The sequence below is a fragment of the Egretta garzetta genome, unplaced genomic scaffold (assembly GCF_000687185.1).
Source record: "Egretta garzetta isolate BGI_Z169 unplaced genomic scaffold, ASM68718v1 scaffold407, whole genome shotgun sequence".
Taxonomy (NCBI): domain Eukaryota; kingdom Metazoa; phylum Chordata; class Aves; order Pelecaniformes; family Ardeidae; genus Egretta; species Egretta garzetta.
Window position 1 is genome coordinate 26,201 of NW_009260183.1, and position 615 is coordinate 26,815.

The following is a 615-nucleotide window of genomic DNA, read 5'->3' on the forward strand; positions in this document are numbered from 1 at the left end:
CCCCACCCAGGAGGCATCCCCCCCTCCCGGCCCCGTTTTCAACATCTCCCACGGAATCCAGGATAATCGGAACTGGAAAAGGGATTTTTGGGAAATGGAAGGATCCGTTGAGAGGGGATTTTAAGCCGTATCTTGGCAGCCCCACGTCCCCCCCAAGGCTTTGGTCTCGGGGGCTTCGTGCCAGCTCTGGCTTTGCCTCAAAAATTCCCGTTATTCCTCTTTATTTTTGCCTTCCGCGCCGGAGGAAGCCGCCATCCCCCGATTTTCTGCACCGCTGGGGTGGGGTTTTTCGGCAGGAGGATGCTTACCGTTCTCTGTGTCGCAGCCCTCTAAAAATAAGAGAGAAATTAAGGACTTTGGTAATAAATAAATAAAGGTAAAGAAAGAAATAAAGGTCTCGGGGCGAAGAAGCTCTCAGCCCCCGCTGCGCCACAGCCCGAAGGAGAGATTGGGGAATGCCGGGAGATTGCGGGAGAGGGATGAATTCGACCGCGGTGGGGGGTTGGGGTCCCCTTCACCCCCAGTTGTGCCCCTCGGCCACAGCCGGGGATGAAGTTACGATGGGGAGGAGCTTTTCTGGTTTATTTTTAAATCCCCCCAGGGCTGGGGACTCGA